Source organism: Cervus canadensis, chromosome 19, assembly GCF_019320065.1.
Source record: "Cervus canadensis isolate Bull #8, Minnesota chromosome 19, ASM1932006v1, whole genome shotgun sequence".
NCBI classification, from domain to species: domain Eukaryota; kingdom Metazoa; phylum Chordata; class Mammalia; order Artiodactyla; family Cervidae; genus Cervus; species Cervus canadensis.
The window spans coordinates 49,126,013-49,148,886 of NC_057404.1; the positions used below are offsets into that span (position 1 = coordinate 49,126,013).

General features: G+C 36.5%; 1 pseudogene; it reads left to right on the forward strand.

Annotated features, from left to right (window-relative positions):
- Positions 1–2,346: 2,346 nt before the first annotated feature.
- On the forward strand, positions 2,347–19,141 carry LOC122422172 (annotated as a pseudogene).
- The last annotated feature ends 3,733 nt before the right edge of the window (positions 19,142–22,874 follow it).

The window sequence follows — 22,874 nt, forward strand, 5'->3', positions numbered from 1 at the left end:
ATAATACACCAAATTTTTTTAAGTTGCAACAAACTTGTAAAAGTGCTATCATGTAATTCATAAACTTTCATACCTCAGATATAACATTTATTTAAAAAAATTTACCTCCCCAAGACATAACTTGAAATTTTTGATGAGTAACAAAACCAAGATATATATATATATATATATTCCATCTATCAGTGTAAAGGTACAAAATATTTGGCAGATTAAGCCTGTGTTCAAACCAACACAAAAAGTTACAGGAACTGGCAATGCAAAATAAGCCTGTTCCACACCATATCCAATACTTTAATTGGTTGCTTGTCTTTCATCAGTAGTGAGGATTTAGTGTTTCATTTTGCCAATTATCAAGATAACTGGACATTTTAAAGATACAAAGTGACAGGCTGAGATTATCTAAGGTACCTAAAAAATGCATTCAAAATGAACATCTATGGAGATTAATCTTTTTTTGGACTAACTTGCTAAATCTGAAGGGCAGTCTGCTTAAGGAACCTATCAAAATTCCCTGAAAGTCCATGAAGGAGGTTCATGGCCAAAATCAGCTTTCTCCCTGTGAGAAAGTTCTTTGGAAGACCACATATTTCGTTTTTAGAATTTGTATAGCATGTAGAAGAAAATACATGCATGTACAAAACTGCCTAAAATGAAGCATTTCACACTAAACGTAAACAAAATATTTAATATCTTCTTCCCAAACAAGTGATTTAAAACAGGCAAATGTTCTTATATTTCATATTGGGTGTGCTCTATTTTTCTACCTAGAACAGAAGAAAAAAAAAGTCTTCTTCAAAAGAAAACATAAAGTTGGAGAGAATTAAAACAAATACCAATTTTATTTTGTTAACAGGAGCAAGACACAGAGAAGAGAGACAAAACATTCTGCATCTTTGGACCAGTTTGTGATTAATCATAGGTAGATTGCCTCACAGAAGATAGAGCCAAACTCCTGGGAGAGGTACAGAACATGCAGGATGTTTTAGCTAGTAAATGATGACTTGTCACTAATCCTGAGGTCAGGACATATATTAGGATGGCAGACATATCCTGGTAGGCAACATGTGCGTGCTCAGTCACTCAACTGTGTCTGACTCTTTGAGACTCTCATGGATAATTCCTGAGAATTATCCAGGCAAGAATACTGGAGCGGGTTGCCACTTCCTACTCCAAGTGAGCTTCCCAATGCAGGGATCAAACCCGCATCTCCTGTGTCTCCTGCATTGGAAGGCAGTTTCTTTACCACTGCACCACTTGGGCTGTGATTGAGAAGCATAGGAGCAGCTAGATGTTGACCTATATGGAACTGTGCTCTCCTTCTAAAATATTCTGTTATGCACTGTGGTGGAAATTCTAAAGAGTTTCGACATCCCAGCCAGAAGCCATACAGGAATAATCTCTAAAGACTATTCTCATCACTCTAAAGAAGTGATGAGAGCAATAGCTTTCCGCAGCACCCCAGAGAGTGGATTTCTGGCAAGTCCTGCCAGCATGATGTCATAATGGTTTCCCTGTCATCAGCGGGCATGGCCATGCTCTCGTCAGCACGATTTGGACTGAAGCCCTGAAGAAGAGTCAGGTCATCTCCCTTGGGTATGCTATCTCAGCCTTAATGGTAGTAACTGTTCCTTGTAACTGCTGTGCTTCTATAGTCTCTCAAGCTGTCTTCAGCCATTACATACCAGCCCCTTGTTGCTCCAATCCCATTATAATTAATAGCTTTCATTGAAGTACAGTTGGTTTACAATGTTGCATTCGTTTCTGCTGTACAAAAAAGTGAACCAGCTACATGTGTATATCCGTCCGCTCTTGAGCCTCCTTCCCCTCCCAGCCTTGTTCCACCCATTCATCACACCACGCTGAGCTTCCTGTGATCCACAGCAGGTTCCTACCCTTTGCTTTGCACACGGCAGTGCACATACGTCAGCTCCAGGCTCCCAATTCATCCTACCACGCTCCCCTCCCGTGTCCACTGATCAGTTTCCTATGTCTCTGTCTCTATTCCTACCCACAAATAGGTTCATCTGGACCATTTTTCCAGATCCCACATGCGTGCATTAATATACATTTTTTTTTCTCTTTCTGACTCACTTCACTCTGTATGAAAGAACTCTAGACCCATCCATGTCTCTACAAATGACTCAATTTTGTTCCTTCTTAATATTAAACTTTCTTAGTCAATTGTGTGTGGTTTCTCTATTTTGATTGCACCCAAACTGACTTCTCTGCCATCTGGTTGGCTACTAAAAGGCTTCAAAACGCACCTACTATACAGCGCAAACCTTTCACTGAGCATCTACTGTGTACCGTGTCAGTGTCAGCTACGAGGGGCACACAGCAAACGGCATGGATGCAGACACCATTCTGGTCTTCAACAAACGTAAACCCCACCCACAGAAACATGATGTAAACAGAACACTGCAGTGAAACTGGATAAAGTTCTGGTGCAGGCGTAATGTATACTGAATTGATAGGAGAGAGGACAGGATGATGGAGGATGGAAGGTTATGTCCTGAATCATGTGGAAAGACTTTCTACCTCCTTTAAGTAGGTGTGTGCACTCTAACTAGTATCAGAAGAGAAAGTTTCAGGGAGGGAAAATAAGAAATTATTTTGAAATTTTATGTCAGAAAATAACATTAGATCTCTCAGGCACGATGCTTTCTGGCACTGGAGATTCTAAACAGAGACCAGATGACTATCCCAAGGGTTAACTTTGGGACTTAAGTCATTTTCAAGGTGCCAGTCCTTTGATTCTATGATTTATACAACCAAGTCAAGTTACATGATCACATTGTACTTGCTTTTTCTCCTGTGTTCCATAGCTTGCTTAATTGTACTTTACTCTTCCTTGACAATAATTATAAAAATAAACAGTATATTTTCAATTTCTTCTTATACTATATTTATACCTGGAATTATATATAATTTCCTATTGACAAGGTATTACTCAAGCCTGTCCTGTAATTTCTTTGTAATTCCTTGTCCTGCATCAGGTACTCATTTTTCCACTTCTATTAATAATAATTACACAATAGCTGTCCCATTTATTTGATGCTAAGACCTTTTTCTAACTAGTGACCCATTCCTTACTTTTCTAATGTATATCTGTATGTTAGAGTTTACAGTGCTCTGAAACAAACCAACCAAATTTTCAATGACTTCTGGTAATCTGTTAATAATATATTCTTTTAGGATTGTAATATACAGTGGAACTATATGTAACTTTGCTCTGTATTTTCCAAGTCTCCTGTAAATATGTTACCATATTTTCCTAATTTAAAAAATAAAAAGAAAGAGAAAAAACAAAACAAAATAATATATATATATATATTTAGCATTTACCCTAGAGATTATGCCATGCTTTCTTAACAACAGAAAAATATAAAGTATTCTCTCATTTTCTGACAAAACAAATGTTTGTCTTAGAAACATTGTTCTCTCCTTTGTGTCTTTTACATTTTCTTATGTATTTTAGCTCTACTTATATTTTAGAATAAGCTATTACAAGTATTGTTTTGTGGAGGTTATATTCAGTTTTATTTGTCCACACTATTTATTTACCCTTGCTGGTGCTTCATTCTCTTCTGCATTTCCACATTTCCTCCATGGGCTCTGAGCAACCCTGCTTGTTCTTGGCCCAAGAATAGAAGGGCCTGACAATACTTTGTAACAGTTTCTAGGGTTGTGTTTTCAATGAGCAGTCTTGAGGACTGAGGTATCATCTGCTGCTGGACAAAGATCAAGGATATTGCTGCTTGCCATCAAAGCGGAGAATCCTCTAGATCAGTGTTCATCTCCTGAAGTACAATGTGGCATTGTGTAGGTATCCACATGGGCAACCTCCCGCATCACTCTATGGACTTGTAAAGCATCAGGAACTGGTACAAAATGAAGTTCATGCTGTATGTTGGGCTGTGAGTAATAAAGTTCTTTTTTTCTGACTCAAGGATCTCCTGTCTTCTGCCAGCATTCATGAATAACAGTAAAAGACTAGCTAATGAACTTCTAAGTAAGATAAAATCACTCTCCAGCATAGTTCTTCCCATTATAATTCACTAGTCTGTGTTCTTCTCTGTCTGATCTTTTTTAAATTCTGAGTTTTAATCAAATTAAAATCCTGAGTTTTTACTCTAGAGCTTGTCATTTTCAGTTCAAGTATTCCAATTTATAGCTTTATTTTCATACACTTTGATTCTCTATTGAAAGTTTTCATGTTTTCACTTAGTTTTTCCTTTATTTACCCCATGTACTCCCATAACCTGATTATATAGGTCATGTGAATCAGCTCCTTGTATTTGATTTTCTTCTGATCATTGATCATAGGGTCTTCCCTCTTTGCATGTCTATTTATTGTTTATTATGTTAGACTTCTTGTATTAAAGACTTATATAGACTTCAGATACTGTTATTTGTACCAAAGAGAGTTTGTAAGGCAGAGAAGATGAAGATCTGATCACCATAATATGCTCAGAATATATTTAACAAACAGACAAACAAAAACCTAAGGCAATTACAGAAATAACTGATAGAAGCAGAATATACAGAACAAAGTTTGGTAAAATTAGTCCCACTGAATTTTGCTCTAATGATTCAGCTTAGCTAGCCATCACATCATAAAATTCAATTTGAAGTATGAAACACTATCATACTTGGTAACCATTTCCCCAGCATATTAAAAAGCAGAGACATTACTTTGCCAACAAAGGTCCGTCTAGTCAAGGCTATGGTTTTTCCAGTATTCATGTATGGATGTGAGAGTTGGACTGTAAAGTAAGCTGAGCACCGAAGAATTGATGCTTTTGAACTGTGGTGTTGGAGAAGACTCTTGAGAGTCCCTTGGACTACAAGGAGATCCAACCAGTCTATCCTAAAGCAGATCAGTCCTGGGTGTTCACTGGAAGGACTGATGCTGAAGCTTAAACTCCAATATTTTGGCCACCTGATGTGAAGAGCTGACTCATTTGAAAAGACCCTGATGCTGGGAAAGATTGAGGGCAGGAGGAGAAGGGGACGACAGAGGATGAGATGGCTGGATGGCATCACCAACTCAATGGACATGAGTTTGGGAGTTGGTGATGGACAGGGAGGCCTGGCATGCTGCAGTCCATGGGGTCGCAAAGAGTCAGACACGACTGAGTGACTGAACTGAACTGAGCTGAACTGAACCACTTCCCCCACCCTGAGCTATGTAATAGGAAAACTTAAGTTGAGGGGATTGAAGCACTCACAATTATAGATCCAGGCTCTTCATGGAGTGTCTTTAACTCTTAGTTCTGTCATGTATCAGGCTGTAAAGGATCTTAGGTTTCAAATTAAGAAAGCAGAAGTCTCCATGATATCCTTTAGTCAACAGTTAATAAAGGGACAATTCTCCTTCCCAGGCTAATTCCAAAAACTTGAAGCATTTGAACATACACTAATCATTTGATATGAGTCTCAGTGAAACCTAAAATTACCTAAGACTGCTGCTGCAGCTGCTGCTAAGTCGCTGCATTTGTGTCCGACTCTGTGCGACCCCACAGACGGCAGCCCACCAGGCTCCCCTGTCCCTGGGATTCTCCAGGCAAGAATACTGGAGTGGGTTGCCATTTCCTTCTCTAATGCATGAAAGTGAAAAGTGAAAGTGAAGTCACTCAGTCATGTCTGACTCTTCATGACCCCATGGACTGCAGCCCACCAGGATCCTCTGTCAATGGGATTTTCCAGGCAAGAGTACTGGAGTGGGGTACCATTGCCTTCTCCAACCTAAGACTCTAGGTTGTACTAAATCTTTTAGAATATTCTATTTTACTCCAAGAGGGAAATCAGTAGCTAGGAAATACAAAACAAAACAAACACTGCCAACCTATGCATGAGAAGAGAGGAAAGCAGAAAAATAGGTACTTTTTTGGGAGACTACTATTGGAGTATTTTGTGTGTGTGTATTTACTGTTAAAACAAACATCTTTCAAAAAATAAAGCAGTACACAATATTTTTTTTAAAAGCTGTGTGTATTCACAATGAGTGGCTGTCATACGTCCACTATGTAAACCTAGCTTAGGTGAATCCATGGTCCTTTGCCATGACAAGAATAGATCCATGCAAGGGCACCAGATACAGTTATGACCTCTTTATCTGTGTCTTTAAATATAGCCTTCAGGATGCCAATGACCTGTATCAACAGAAATATTAAAAGACATTTCCATTTACTTTTTTAAACTTTTCTTTTAGCCCAGAGTTGAAGTTCTTGGTCATAGTGGAAGTGGTTATGAAAATAAATTTTGAATGCATATTCCCTGAGTACTAGGAATTGTACTAGGAAAAACATATTATTTCCAGTGATCTTAGTTCAACACAAAGAAAAGATACCATCATCCTTATTTATAGATGAACAGAGAGAGAGAACTTAAGTGGAAGAACTGAAATCTGAACACAGATCTCTCTTGACTCAAATAGCCATATTTATTTCATATGATTATTGCACCTTCCGACTGTTTTGATCCATGGTTATGGTTGCAGAGATTGTTGAAAGATTATGGTGTATGTCTCAGTGTCAGACTGAAGACTTTGTGTTGAATTTGTCACTTTTTATGGGCTGAGATACAGCAAGTAGAATAGACATCATCAGGCATAGCATGTATGAAGTAAGTATGATTTACCCCTTTGCAAGGCTAGCTCATGTTCTGTATTGTTTGTGAAACCTCTGATTGTGGAGTCTGCCCTCCTTTGAGTCAGGAACACATTCCAAGATGCAAATCTGCTTATTTTTTTGTGAGGCTCTGACAAGAAAATTAAGCCAAACTTTCTCTAATTGATAGCAAAATCTGTGGGATATATATGTGTATATATGTGTATATATATATATATATATTTATGAAGCAGATGTGAGCATTTTGCTGTTTCTTATGGGTTATGCCCCCAAGCAATTGTCATTTTCCCCCCAATTTTTCTAAAAATTATTTCCAAAGATATAAAAAGTATGAATTTTTAAGGCTGACATTTACTCCACATTGCCCTTGGCATAGAAGGCAATAGGGAATGTACATGAAAAAGCACCTAAGTTTGTGCTCAAGCTAGAGACTCTTAATCCTGACCCATTAAGGAAAACTGAAATGATTTAGTGGGGCACAGATCAACACCTAAAGAACACACAACTTGACTGAAAGATTGAGGATTATATCATAAAAAATGGGAGAGGTAAACTAACAGTTTTAGAAAAGAATCCTGGGGCAAACTTAAGAAATGATCAAAGGGAAGCGCTACTAATGGCTTTAAAGCTTTTGGTAAATTAATGAGAATGACCTAGGTTAAACCATAAATTAGCTAAGTCAACTATCAATGTTATTTATGGGAGCAACACATTGCCAGAAAACAAAATTTAAGTATTGATGTACAGGCCCATTTCTGCGTGGTCAAAATGGATTTGTGCTTTAAGTATCTTCCTGATATAATTCATATTTCTTCTTCAATACCTGTTACTACTCTGCAGTTTATAATCACCCATTCTCTCTGAATGTTCTTTCTTTTAGCACAATATTCGTTTTCAGGCATATTCCTGTATGATGCACATTTGTTTTTCTTTTAAACTATATACATGTTGTGGCATGATCTGGACAGATTAGTCATAGCAAATGTTTCCAGAATGTTATTAGTACTGTTTCTAAGTTCTGGATATCTTTCTTAAAGATTAATTCCTAATCAGCTCTAAACCACCAAAATGTAGCAAAACATATGTATGCAAGTAAATGTATAAAAATATATATTTCACGTTCACTTCAGAGTGATATTTCTAAACATCATTATATTACTGTTTTGTTTAATATCACTGGTTATTTGTGATTACAAATTAGGTTTCCAATAATTTAAGAAAATTAAGCAGTGGTAGCTCTTTTCTATATTTCCAAGCATTCAAATCGCTTCAGAAATTCAAAACTTAAGTCAAATCACTACATTTGTTCATATAGTGTGAAATACTATTATTCCCAATGAAAGAATTTAATTAGAAAATCCTTTCTAAACTTACTGACAGTAAGGCATCAAAATATAATATCCTGTCTCTGTTTGTTTTCTTGTATTGCTAAAATTTGTTTAATATTTTATTATTTATCCTTACTCAGATTCATGAAAACAATTTTTTGTTTGCATTACCACTACATATAATGAGCAGTAGCTTAATAATACTTACATTTAAAACATCAAGTTCCTTTAATCCTTACTATTTCTTGATCATTTAGTTCATACAATAGTTAACTGACTTACTTAAAAAGAAAGATCTGAGTATTGGCTGTAGAAAAAGGTATGAGCACACACATTGGTAAAAGCATATCGTAAATACTTTCTATTATCAATACTCTAACTAAAGATGATAAATGTGAGTAGACCTATTATATTTAGAATAACCAAACTAATTCAAGTTGATCAATGGAAGAAAATAAGTCCATGCAAGTTTTTACATGAGATGAAATCTAAATTTTTGATTAAACTTGTAAAAATTAATTTGCCTTAAAATGTTCTGAGATTCAGGCACATACAGAACTCTGTTTGAAAGTTGGCAGAATTATAGCTATACCCCCTCCAATTATGACACAATTGTTCTCAGATTACTATCATGAAATTAACTGTGAAGAGTCTTGGTGAAAATGTGCAATACAAATACATAGCTGATGAGCTAGAAAGTATTTTAAATTTATTCACTAAATCTAAAACATCACTTCTTTGGTTGTATATTACACAATAGAAATAGTGGTCAGAAGTGAAAGAAATGAGAAGACAATGGAAAAAGGAGTAAGAATCCTTTCAAAAATACTGTGATGTAAAGCATCTATGTATAAAACTAACCTTGGCGTATCAATCATCTTCAGTATATGGCTTCAGGTTTCAGATTCCATTAATTTGAATGAGCATCAGTCAGCTGAACAGAGAAAGCATTTACAATGGAGGGAGATGCTTTTTCAAAATCAGGATATAAACCCTCTTTTGACAATTTGAAGTGTGATTTTCTCAGAGATAATCCATTTCAAACCAACAGTGACTACTCATTTTAATTAGATGCAGGCAGTTTTGCAAATTAAATTCCCACCTTGAAAGTCAAAATTCCAGAAGGAGAATGCTTTCATTTTGTTAATTGCTAAATGAGTTTTCCAAACAAGGTAGAATGAAGAAGGTGGGGACGGGTCCTAGACAGCAGGTGGATCTTAAATGGCACACACCTGTGGTTATGAAGTGGCCTCTTAGTAGGGCTAGAATGTTAGTGCTGGATGTACAAGCCCTCAGAAGATTATTTGTCTTCCAAGTAAACCATCCTAGTAGATTCATTTCAAAGTAAAACCAATCTTTTTTCTCTTTTCAGTCATGTGCCTTCATGATTCTGTCTTGAATTGGACATATGTGAAGTTATTTGAATTAAAAGTATGATCTAATACCCCAATACAAGATGTGATGCTATGAAGTACAGCATGCTAATCCCTTTTGTGATATTCACTCCCTTAGTGGCCTAAGGCAAAAATCTTTGTCTAGGTTTCAAAGACATATGAAAGTGCATGTAAACGTACAAATCACACGCACCCTCACAAGCCCCTCTATTTCAATCAAAGGGAAAGACTTGCTTGAGATTCAGTTCACGTTTGAAAGAAAACTTAGGACTGGTTTCTCTATGCAAGTAAAATTCTTGAAGGCTTCTTCCTACCTGAGAGCCTGCGATCCTTAGAAGTGGCTTCAGGCAATTCGGGGAAGGATTTTCAAGGAGAGGCTGACCCCTGGAGGCAGACAGAGCTCCCTTTTGGCTAGATCTTGCTTTTGTAATTCTTGGAGCTATTAAGTAATGGACTGATAGGAAGAGATGACATCCATGGCAAATTCCAGTAGGCGTCTTGTCTACCTTTTCAATTCCTCCTTGACACATTCTAGCTTAGTTATAGAAGAGCTAATAGAATCATAAATGGTGGAATATAAAGATTTTTGAAATCATACACTATTGAACCCTAAACTCCATGAAGATAGAAAGTTATTTTATTCAGAATTATATCCTCAACTCTCAGCAAATGGCTGACACATACTTAGAACTAACTAAAAGTGTGTGGGAAGATTAAATGAACAAATGAATAAATATAGTCTAAGTCTCTTATTTTACAAAGATTAAGGAAATTTCACAAGGTCCCATACTTAGTAGAAGACAGGAATGCTGATTACTTAAAACAATGTGGGCAGAACGAAAAAGATTTAAAACATTCCTCCTAAGATAAGAGTCAGAAGGAGCCTGTGGAACAGATAATAGCGATAGTTATTTTATGTCAGCCCCTAAACACTGATCCCTGTACGTCCATCTTTGGAATGACATTGATAATTCCTTTCAAGAGGAATCCAGAAACTTCACTGACTTCCTGTGCACAAAGAGAGGAAAGGGGGCTGAGAGAATTGCTTGCTCTGTGTGACTCATAAGCTTTAGGCCAAAACACAGTCACGATGAGAAAGCTTTAGTTTATCCAAGGTAACTCCCCTCCCAACCGATGATGCAAATTAATCTGATTTAAGACAAAGAGCATTATTAACTGACATTATTCTTGGTAAGGTCTGGTTTAGACATTTGATAGGTTACTTAAATGTTAATGCTTATAAATGAATCATGTAAAAGAGACTTTGGTGTGGGAAGAAATATGAAGCCATGATAGTTTTGACTATTAGACACTTGTCAAGGCACTGGCAAAGCAAAGGCAGGAATTTTTTCCTAATAATTCTAAAAATTTCCAAAAGAAGGTAGATTAGTAAAATCCAATACTTGTTGAAATTGCTCACCTTCTTGTATATTTTAACACTCTTGTTAATTATACTGTGATTAGGGTTTTATCTTTTCCTTTGCTCTTAAATTCTCTCATGGGCTTTTGACCATCAAGTGCCCAAGTGTGCAGTATATAGCTTAAAAACAAACTAACAAATGAAAACAAAAAAAGACATTGACTCAATTGGAAGACAGACTTTATAAACTCTATTATTTTATTAGAATCAATCATGCTTTTTTCTCCATTTAAATTGTGCTCCCAGGAGCAGTTTTTAAATTCAGAAAAACACAGCTGCAAATATAAGCTATCTTCTCCTCTTTCTTGCCCCACAAGTATGTACATCTTTTTATAATACTTCTGAATTCTTGCTTCAAACACTTCAGTTCTTCTCAAATTTCCTCAGCTCTTTGTTGCTCTGCCTTACAATCTAGAATTAGTCTACATCAGTCGCCACATTTGCTTCTTCTCTTTTTGAGATAAAAGCTTATTTACTGACTACAAATGTAATTTTGCACTCCATGCATTAAACAAAGACAATTTCATAGGGAAAAAAAACCAATTTATAATCATACTGCTAAATATAACCACCACTAACATTTTGGTTATTTCTTATTGAGTTGAACAATTGAGTCTATACCATGCATTTATTTTCACAGGCTTCTTGCTGTACTAAATAATGCAGTATTCTAATGTCATTAAAATTTTATTTAAATATTTTCTTGCTTTTTCTTTGTTTTCGACATGCTTGCTTTTCCAACTTTTTAAGTCTTTAGCACTTTGAGAAATATACTTTAAATTTTTAGAAATTCTACTAGTCATACTTTAGTTTTATTTTTAAGGTTATTTTTAATTGGAGGACAATTGCTTTAGAATATTATGTTGGCTTCTGCCATACAACCACATGAATCAGCCACAAGGGCACATATGTCCCCTCTCTCCTGAAACTCCCTGCCACCACCCACCCCATGCCACCCATCAATAGATAAGTGGATAAGGAAGCTGTGGTACATATGTACAATGGAATATTACTCAGCCATAAAAAGAAACACATTTGAGTCAGCTCTAGTGAGGTGGATAAACCTACAGCCTGTTATACAGAGTGAAGTAGGTCAGAAAGAGAAAAACAAATTTTGCATACTATATTAACTCATATATATGGAATCTAGAAAAATGGTACTGGTGAACCAATTTGCAGGGCAGGAACAGAGACACAGAGGAAGAGAAAAGACTTTGGACATGGCAGGGAAAGGAGCATGTGGGACGAATTGAGAGAGTAGAACTGACAGATATACACGGCCAGGTGTAAAATAGCTAGTGGGAAGCTGCTGTAGGGCCACATGGAGCTCAACCCATGCTCTCTGACATACTTTATGTTTAAAGAACATTGGAAACATATTTATCTATTTATCATAACCAAGATGGAATATAATTTGAGACAATATTAACTTATCTTTACTCCTTTCACATCTTGTCACCATCTTCCTTCACTTTCTAGGTTTTGGGAGGAATTAGGAACAAGAACATCATTCTGTCCGTCTCTGTTAATTGCTCAGTCAAGGTTGACTCTTGGAGACCCCATGGACTGTAGCTCACCAGGCATCTCTGTCCATGGAATTCTCCAGGCAAGAACACTGGAGTGGGTTGCCATTTCCTTCTCCAGGGGATCTTTCTGACCCAGAGATTGAACCCAGGTCTCCTGCATTTCAGGCAGATTCTTTACCATCTGAGCTATCAGGGAAGCCTAAGAATATCATTATTAAAATTTTATTTTACCATTATCTATTCTGTTTTTAGGCATACATTCTAAAATTTTGAACACTTTTTTTTGTTTGTTTTGTTTGTTTTTTAACACTTTTAAGAACAAATTTCTAATGAATATTTTGAGAATCTCATTTGACTAATTTAATGCACAGCATCATAACTCTTACTATAACATTTACCACCCCCTCCCTTGATTCCTTAATTTTGTTTTAACTTATTAATGACAATGTGCATTTAAGCTTTTCTCTTGTCTCATTTCTGGTAAGTTTGGGATTGAGATTTATTAATTTTGAATTTTTACCTATTTGATCTATAAAGCTTAATTGTAACAAAAGAATATTAACTTAAATTATATATTAAGTCCCTTTTGTTCCAGGTACTTTGTTTTCCCTCAGCATTCTTCTCTTAAAAAGAAAAAAATTAATTATCTTATTCCAGTAAGAACACTTAAGATCTACCTTCTTAACAAACTAAGTGTACATTCCATTGTTGTTGATTTAGTTACAATGGATATAGCAGATCTCTAGAGCTTATTGATCATAATTAACTGAAATTTTCTGCCTTCTGATTAATAACTCCCCATTTTCCTGTCCCCTCAGCCTATGGCAATCATCATTCCACTATTTGATTCTATGAATTTGGTGGTGTTAATTTTTCCCCCAAGAGCAAATCAGATACAGTAACAAATCAATTCCCACTTACTTATTTTTGAGGTCTTTACTCTTAAGGGGAACATATAACCCAGTAGGATTGAACTTAAAGTCTCAACCCATAGAAATCTTGGTTTACCTACACTAGAGATGTCATCTTTCTCTCCTCATACCTGTCAAACTCCTGCTTCAACTTTTCCTTCCATGAGTTATTTTTCAGTAGCTCAGAATTAAAAAAAAATAAGTATTAGAAAAATCTAATGTCAAAGATTGAAAGAAGGTCAGCCAAAAATTGGAAAAGCAGAAATCCTACTCCTTAGTGCTTCCCATATTATCTTCATATTGCTGTTAAATTTTGTTTTTATGTAATTCTACTTAGTTACAGTAAACATTTTTTTTATAACATCAGGTTGATTTTAGTCTTCCAGCTTTTTCTTTAGCTTTTTCTTTCCACATCAAAGAACCATAGATCTTTGTATATTGAGAATGACAAATAATTTTATAAAATATTCCTTCTCTGTGTCATTTAGTTTTTTGAGGTCTATTACTCCTCTTAGTCTTCCAATTGGTCATGGCTTGTTTTTATCTTATTTTTATAATGATGTATTATTTCTTTTTTATTTATTCTAAAACTAGGAGAAATCTAACTAGTGAAATGAGCTTGATCCTCAGAAAATGTTAAACTAAATGCACTTAGAATCACTCCATATATGGAGTCTTAACCAGGTTCATTCTCTGTGCATGATTTACATTTTTATATCTAAAGCTGGAGGCTATGCAAGAACACACAACTGCTGTTCCAAATCTGACCTTGGTAGGCATATATCTTGTGAAGTTATGATATCCTGAAATGAGTTTCTCCTATCCTGATGAAACTCAGGTTGACAATAAACCCCCAGTATTCCATCTTACCTTCTGCCTAGCAAACATTTGCTCACAGAGAACAAACTAATGGGGGATTTGTGGGGTTGAAGAAAAAGGGAAGAGAGAAACAGAGGTACCAGGCAGTAGAAAATTCTCCTAGAGTTTTCAGGTTAATTTAGAGCCCATTTATCAGAAAGAGGAAATGGTGAATGAGAAATATTTCCATTCACTTTGACACAATGAGGATTTTTTTTTTTATTCTGTAGTGCATGATGATTGGTATTTTTCAGTTCTGTTTTATCAGCTTTACTGCTAGTGGAAACTCTTTCCAGGTTCTGGCAATAGAATAACACTCTGTGCAAATTTTCAGTGTCATTTAGACTTCACTAATTTTGGTGCTTCTTAAGCATTACATTGGGAATTGGAAAAGTTTCCATCAGGGGCTACTAACATCCCAAATTAGAATCTACTCTATAATTAATTTTTGTTAGGTATATCTTCAATCAATGGATAAGTGTGTTTACTGTTGAATTGTGGCAATGGAAACAATCTCAATTCAATTTAATTCAATTCTGTTTATGTGGTAATTATTGAATTTTAATTATTGGATATAGAATCCCAAATTGACATAAGTGAAAAAGGAAGTATATTCCTCCATATATCAGAAGAGCTCATGAATAGAACTGTTTTCATGTATGGATAGTCCATGAGTTCAAATATGTTCAGTTCTCCAGCTTTTTCCATTTCCCAATCTCTCAGATCTATTTTCCAGTGTTGATTTCATTTCTAGAAAAATTTTCTAATCAAGCAGCATCCAGAAATTTTAAACTTAAGTTCTTCTAGTACATCCTGGGTGGCTCAGATGGTAAAGAATCTGACAGAAAGAAGGAGGTTCTGAGGTAAAATCTGACAGAAGTAAGGAGGTTCTGAGGTAAAAACTGACTGAAAGAAGGAGGTTATTTTGAAAAGAGAACTAATAATAATTGCACAATATTCATCAACTGCTTATTCTATGTCAAATACTATTTCAAGTCTTTTATTGACTTTTCACAACCATACTATGAAGTATGTTAATATTTCCATATTTATAGATGAGGAAACTGAGGCAAGAAAAGGGAAGTAGTTTCACATATAATTAATAAATGATCACACTATTTAATATTGAACAATCACTTCTTTCTATTTCATCACTAAAGAAAAGCTGACATATGAGATCATCTTTCAACATTTTCCTGGTGGCTTCCCTGGTGGCACAATGCAGGAGACCTGGGTTTGATCCCTCGATCAGGAGGATCTTCCTGGAGAAGGAAACGGCAACGCACTCTAGTACTCTTGACTGGAATATTCCATGAACGGAGGAGCCTGGTAGGCTACAGTCCATGGGGTCACAAAAAGTCGGACACGACTGAGCAACTTCACTGGTTCACTGGTTTCAACATTTCACAACTTGAAGTGAAAGTGTTAGTCACTCAGTCATGTCTGACTCTTTGTGACCCTATGGACTGTAGCCCACCAGGCTCCTCTGTCTATGGAATTCTCCAGGCAAGAAGACTGGAGTGAGTTGACATTTCCTTCTCTAGGGGATCTTCCAAACCCAGGGATTGAACCCAGGTCTCCCGCATTGCAGGTGAATTCTTTACCATCTAAGCCACTAGGGAAGCCCTTTTACAACTTGGGAAACACTCTATTTATCTGAATTGGTTTTGGTATTAAATAACACTCTAGATCACCGGATCACTCTAGATCAAATTGATGTCCACTGCTAAATATGTACACTCCAATTTTATTTTTATTTTGAATAATTATTATACATGTTCTAGAAGTTGTTCTCAATAATTTATTTTAAATTAAAAATTAAAATGTATTTGTCATTGTTTAGTCACTAAGTCGTGTCTGACTCCTTTGTGACCCCATGGACTATAGCCCGCCAGGCTCTCTGTTCATAGGATTCCTCAGGCAAGATTACTGGAGTGGGTTGCCATTTCCTTCTCCAGGGGATCTTCCCAACCCAGGGAATGAAGCTGAGTCTCCTGCGTTTGCAGGTGGACTCTATCACTGAGCCATGGGGGAAGCCCTTTAAAAAGCATACAATGGTAGAAAATAATAAAAAGGAGACCATTTTTTAAATCACATAGCTTTTAACAATATCACATCCAATGTGTTCAAGTAGAATCCCTATTTTTCTTACTACCGCTAATTTTTTTAAAAAATTGGATATTCTTTTGCTTTTACATTAGCAACAATAAATAAAAATGTGTCTAATTTTCCCCTATATATTATATTTGAAGACTTGCTTATAGAAGGTACATTAAATGTGATGTTTATTTTACTTATTGGTGAAAACAAGCTATTAATTTTTAAAATATTAATATATTTTAATAGTGTCACTAGGATAAAGCAGCCTGAAATTTTTCCTTTGATTTTTCAACTGTAATGATCCAAACTATTATAGTATTTGGATAATTCTGACAGTTTTGTTTTTTAGAAACTGGTAATCGTGTCATGAGCAAAATATTTGGACAAATGCCAAATGGCATTACCCAGAAAATGATCATCAATAACAGCTTATTTAATAAAGCGTTTGTCCAGAGAGTAGAACCCTATATGAACCAACAGTCAAGAATTCTGCATGACCTCGCCTTGTGCCGTGACTTGCTTTGTGAATTGGAAAAATCAGTTAACCTCTTGGTGCTTCAGATCAGTCATCTATGAACTGAGAAGAGTAATATTTGCCACCTAACTCACCAGTATTTTATGAAGGTTAATGAGCTTCAGAGTTTATAAAGTGACTTTTCTTCTTGGATTGAAAGTCTCTTGAAGAGTATTAAATAGCACAGCTATATTTTTTCTTAATAAATAAATAAATATTATTTATTACAATATAAGAAATAAATTATCCTTTGAAAGACCCATGAAATTACAAAATATGTGATAAGATACTTCTAGTAAGGTTACCCCACATTAACCATGTTATCTGAGAGGTAAGAAAAGTTTCAATATCACTGCCATCAAACAGAATTCACTTCTATTGTTAATTTCTCAAACTTCTGTGTCCCAATAACACATGCGAGTTAGAGTTCTTCCAACTTCAATTTAAAATATCTTAGTTCTAATCAATTTGTTAAACTCTGTTATCTATTGATATAGCTTTATGAGCTGAATATTAAAAAGAAAAAAAATTTTCTCCACTGAACAAATGTGACCACTCTTTACTCCCACATTGAATTAATAATTAAGTTTTGACAGAAATTCACAAAAGTAAGGTGATTTGGTGAAAGGAGGAAATGTGTCCTGTCACACTGCATTTTCTGAAATAGTTTTGCCAAAGATCTGCATGAGATAAAGAACATTTTTAATAGCACAAATTTGATAGGATCCTGAATTTTAGGTGTAATGCTATAAATCCTATGTTTTACGGATTTTTAAATTTTATATTACTTTATATATTATTTTCAAATTTGAATGAGGGAAAATTATGTAATTTTCATGCTGTTAAAAATTTTTTTTTTAATTTTAGAAAGAGAGGTGTCAACACATAAGTTATTTAAGCAACATTGCTTAAATTATAGTTCACGTTTTTACTTTGAGCACTGAATAACTCCTATTATATTTTCTATTAGGACAATGTGTGTGTCCTTAGTTGCTTCAGCCGTGTCTGACTCTTTGTGACCCTGTGGACTGTAGCCCGCCAGGCTCCTCTGTCCATAGGATTCTCCAGGCAAGAATCTTGGAGTGGTTTGCCATGCCCTCCTCCAGGGAATCTTCCTGACCCAGGGATTGAACCTGCACCTCCTGTGTCTCTTGCATTGCAGGTAGATCTTTACCCCCCATGAGCCACCTAGGAAGTCCATTAGTACAATCTGTATGTGTAAAAACACATCTCACATATTTCTCCTACTTTATTTTAGAAGCATAATAAAAGGAAAACTAATAGGGAAAGTACCAAATACATACATTTTGCTCTTTTTATTTCTCTCCCAATAGGAGAAAGAGCCTATATAAAAAGAAAAGTATGCTCATGGTTTTCTCCTGACCACGGAAATCAGAGAAATTATCTGATTGTATTTTCAGTCTAAAATAAATAACAAGTTTTAGAGCACATTGTCTTAAAAGTTCAGAGAAAAATATTCAAACTAATTTTAGAAGTGTTGGGGTATCACCCACCCAAGGACTGTCACTGATAGGGAATTTATTTCTTTGGGCTCCCAATCAAAGTATATAACTATATAAAGATGAAACCGAGAGGTTTTGAGGAACATTAACCCACTATACGGAGAAGGCAATGGCAACCCACTCCAGTAGTCTTGCTGAGTCCCATCCGTCTGCCGTACCTACTCCAGACACAGAACATAGATAAAAATATACTGGTGCAGAAGGCCAAACTGGCTGAGCAGGCTGAGCGAGATGATGATGTGGCAGCCGGTGTGAAGTCTGGAACCGAGCAAGGAGCTGAATTATCCATTGAGGAGAGGAGTCTACTCTTACTTGCTTACAAAAATGTTGGAGGAGCCTGTAGGTCATCCTGGAGGCTTGTCTCAAGTATTGATCAAAAGATGAAGGTGCTGAGAAAAAACAGCAGATGGTTCAAGAATACAGAGAGAAAATGGATATGAGGCCGAGATATCTACAATGATACATTGTTTCTTTGGGGAAAGTTCTTGATCCCCAGTGCTTCACAAGCAGAGAGCAAAGTCTTCTATTTGAAAATAAAAGGAGACTGCTACCATTCCTTGGCTAAGGTTGTTGCTGGTGATAATAAGAGAGGGGTTGTGGATCAGTCATGGCAAGCATACCAAGACGCTTTTGAAATCAGCAAAAAGTAAAGACAACCAACACATCCTATCAGATTGGATCTGGCCCTTAACTTTTGTGTTCTGAGATTCTGAAGTCCCCTGAGAAAATTGGCTCTAATGCAAAAACAGCATTTGATGGAGCCATTGCTGAACTTGATAACATTAAGTGAAGGCTCACACAAAGACAGCACGTTAATAATACAGTTACTGAGAGACAATTTGACCTTGTGGACACTGGAGACCCAAAAAGATGAAGCTGAAGCAGATGAAGAAGAAAATTGCCCAGCCTTCCAACTTCTGTCTGCCTCATTGTAAAACTCACACCATAGACCATTTGTCATCTATGCTATCCACTGATACTTGTTTATGATTTCTCACAGGTTAATGTTACTTCTGTTTGAATTTCTATATGTTCCATGCTTTTTTTATGTTTAATATTTGAGGAGTAGAGCCAGTTAATGGGCTTCCCTAGTAGCTCAGCTGGTAAAGAATCTTTCTGCAATGTGGGATACCCCAGTTCAATTCCTGGGTCAGGAAGATCCCCTGGAAAGGGATAGGCTACCCACTCCAGTATTCATGGGCTTCCCTGGTAGCTCAGATGGGAAAGAATCCACCAGCACATGCAGGAGACCTGTGTTTGATGCCTGGGTTGGGAAGTTCCCCTGGAGGAGGGCTTGGCAACCCACTCCAGTATTCTTGCCTGGAGAATCCCCACAGACAGAGTAGCCTGGAAGGCTCCATGAGGTCACAAAGAGTTGGACATGACTGAGTGACTAAGCCCAGCGCAGAGCCAGTTAACAATAAGGAGTTATCTGTTTTCATCTTGAGGTGGCCAATATGGCGACATGGAAATATTATACAAGTTATAAAAGTTTGGCTTCTGTTTCTGAGTAGTCATGTATGGATGTGAGAGTTGGACCATAAAGAAGGCTGGGCGCTGAAGAATTGATGCTTTTGAACTGTGGTGTTTGAGAAGACTCTTCAAGACTTTCCTTGAAGTCCCTTGGACTGCAAGGAGCTCAAAACAGCCCTTCCTAAAGGAAATCAATCCTGACTATTCATTGGAAGGACTGATGTTGAAGCTGAAGCTCCAATACTTAGGCACCTGATGTGAAAAACCAACTCATTAGAAAAGACCCTGATGCTGGGAAAGATTGAAGGCAGGAGGAGAAGGGGATGACAGAGGATGAGATGGTTGGTTGGCATCACCGACTCGATGGACATGAGTTTGAGCAAGGTCCAGGAGATGGTGAAGGACAGGGAAGCCTGGCGTGCTGTGGCCATGCAATCACAAAGAGTCGGATTCAACTGAGTGACTGAACAACAAATAAAATTTGGCATAGTACTTTTGGTACATTGTGGCTTCACAAGGGCCAGTATTAAAACTGCCTCCGTGTCTAAGCAAAGAAAGCTGCCTATACATTGGCTTGTCCTGGTGGGGGATAAAGGGGTAGTTGGCTCCAGTCACAGGTGTAGTTGTGGGTACGTTAAGATTTACAGCACTTACATGGCTGTAGTAGAAATGGATGTCCCATAGATATTACGTGTTAAACCAGGTGTTATCCGTGGAATACCCATTCCCAATGTGCACACTGTTGACAACAGTTACAGAAGTGTTCGTTTAGCTGTGACCCAATTTTCCCGAATAAGGGCAGAAATAATTCACATTCCATTATTTGTAGTTACCTGCCGTTCATTTTCATTATTTTTGCTATACTCATTTTATTTATATTTAAATGTTTTAGGCAACCTAAGAACAAATGTACAAGTAAAGATGCAGTAAAAATGAATTGTCTGATATTCATTGCTTCATGTATATCAAGCATGGCAGTAAAACACAAACACGTGTGTTTAACTTTTCAGTTTAGTTTTTTTTATTATTATTTTTGCCTAACATGTCTGTGCTATAAAACTAGTTAACAAGGAAATAACTTGAGATGATGGCTAGCTTTGTTTAATGTCTTAAGAGATTGTCAAGAACAATCCAAGCATAATTGTTAAGGACATGTGTATTAAGTTTGTATAAATGGAATAAAAGTTTTATGAATGGACTTTTCAGCTACTTTCTCTACAGCTTTTCATGTAAATTAGTCTTTTGGTTCTGAAACTTCTCTAAAGAAAATTGTACATTTTTGGAAATTTATTCCTTATTCCCTCTTGGCAGCTAAGGGCCCTTTATCAAGTTTGAATATGAAGTTTATTATAACAACAAAATATTACTAATATTTTGTTAATACTACTGTTCCTAACCAGGTCTCATATCAATCCCTTCCCCTGAAATAAAATCTTTTTCTTTTCAGAAACAAGGGGATTGTTTGAAAAAAAATAATGCATTACATTAAAAGGTTTTTGGTATATGGCATTTTCTAATTTAGGAAGCCACAATGTTCTTGATCCATCATCATAGCAACTGGATAGCATTAACGATAAGTTTTATACTTTGAAATCACTTTTGTTTTTAAGAATTTCTTGATACTCATAGCCTGCCTTCAATTTTGATACTTTATTCTCTCTCTGTGTCAGGAGCACAGGATTGCTTTTTTTTTTTTTTTTTAAGCCTTCTGTCTGTCACCAACAATTCCTACTTGGTGGTCATGTATTGATGTTACATAAGATGCTATGAAAAAACCTGAATGAACTTTTTGGCCAACCCAGTACTTGGGAGAAAGACTGCATGGTCTTTCTGGCTCCACTCTGTTCAAGGACACCCTGCTTCCTTTGCTTGCATCCCACAAATTATTTCCCTCTTTCTATTCACTGCAGCAAATCTTTCCTTAGTTGATGAAATTGTTTATCTCCCTATAAACCCTACCTATCTTGAATCATCTGTCATTGTCTTTACCATTAAAATCCTACCTCTTCCTCTCTTTAAATAATGATGAGACTAAGTTATACCCAAAACTCACCCTTTATTTCCTCAGTACCTTGCAAAAAACATCAAACAAAAATATCATTTTAAAAGAGGTGTACATTTTCCCCTCTAGAATGTAAGCTCCCTGAGAGCAGGGACAATATTCTCTGTATGTTCTGTTGTGCCTGCTGCTGCTGCTAAGTCGCTTCAGTCATGTCCGACTCTGTGCGACCCCATAGACGGCAGCCCACCAGGCTCCCCCGTCCCTGGGATTCTCCAGGCAAGAACACTGGAGTGGGTTGCCATTTCCTTCTCCAATGCATGAAAGTGAAAAGTGAAAGTGAAGTCGCTCAGTCTATCCGACTCTTTGCAACCCCATGGACCGCAGCCTACCAGGCTCCTCCATCCATGGGATTTTCCAGGCAAGAGTACTGGAGTGGGGTGCCATTGCCTTCCCTGTCTATTGTGCCTAGTATACCATAAATGATCAATACATACTGATTATGGGGAAAAAAACACTCCAAGTATCATAATCATGAATAGATAATCAGACAGCTAAATAGTTAAAGCAGGCATCCTTAATTTAGAAAAGGTCTTTTCTAAAGTACAGAATTTATGCTTCATTTTCTTTCTCCTCTTAAGGAAATGCGATGCTGTGGTTCCCATATACCAGTTCTCAGACCAGGGCTGGCTTTGACCAAATTTTCACAAGTTCAGGACAAAACTAGAAAAAAAAAGACAAAGTTTTTATGTGTGTGATGGTAAAGTTGTCAATTATTTTGTCTTGTGCACATAAATCTTTTAGTCCAAGAATCTGCCTTCCCAATTTTTTGTGGTAATGAAGTGACTCATCTAAAATAGTGATGTGGGACAGACTTTCTTAATATATATATTAAAAAATCAGTTAGCAAACCTACATTGTGCCTGGTTCTTCCCCAGGTCCACTTTTAGAAAGGGAATGTTCTGATTTCCATCTGAATCCAGAAGTCTAAGACTCTTTGGTTTTAGATATCTTTATAATAGTTTTAGACAGCAGGAGAAATGAAGGTTCATAATATCATTATAGGTATAACAGAGATGTTTTATTGCTATTTAGATCATGGCATCTGGTCCCATCAGTTCATGGCAAACAGATGGGGAAACAATGGAAACGGTGAGAGACTTTTTTTGGACTCTAAAATCACTGCAGATGGTGAG